The sequence below is a fragment of the Octodon degus genome, unplaced genomic scaffold (assembly GCF_000260255.1).
Source record: "Octodon degus isolate 3935 unplaced genomic scaffold, OctDeg1.0 scaffold00059, whole genome shotgun sequence".
Classification (NCBI taxonomy): Eukaryota; Metazoa; Chordata; class Mammalia; order Rodentia; family Octodontidae; genus Octodon; species Octodon degus.
Genome location: NW_004524635.1, coordinates 4,540,561 through 4,541,122, shown reverse-complemented (window position 1 = coordinate 4,541,122; position 562 = coordinate 4,540,561).

Genomic DNA, 562 nt, shown 5'->3' with positions numbered 1-562 from the left:
TGCAGACATGATATCCTATTTACAAACACCATTACAACAAGTCCCTCTATTCATTAAGAGAATATAACTATATATCTATCCTAACCACTTTGAATACACAGATACAAAATGGACATTCATCTGTATCCCCTTTTTTTGTTAAGTACCATCATTTAAATATTATAGGTGTGTAAACTCAGCAAAATATTCTAAAAGAGTTCAGTAGTCCATTATAGTATTGGGTCTTCTGCTTCACTGGCAATGTCAGAAATTGTTGACCTGAGCCCCCTACAGCTCAACATTCTGGTCTTCTGAATACAGGCTGTTTGTCATGACATGCCGGTTGCTGCTGTGCTGTCTCTTGGGTAGATGATTGTTCAAAAAGAAGGGGATGGTGAATGAAGGCAAGCGATAGGAAAAGGAATAGTGTGGGACTGTCGTGCTTCAAGCTTGTATATGGTTAGATTTTTGGACTTATGTGTAAACATAAGAAGTATATAATTCTTTATGCCTATTTTTAAAAATATATTCTTATTTTTAAATGTTTTTTCATCATATTCTATAGTGACTTAAAGTTCAACAT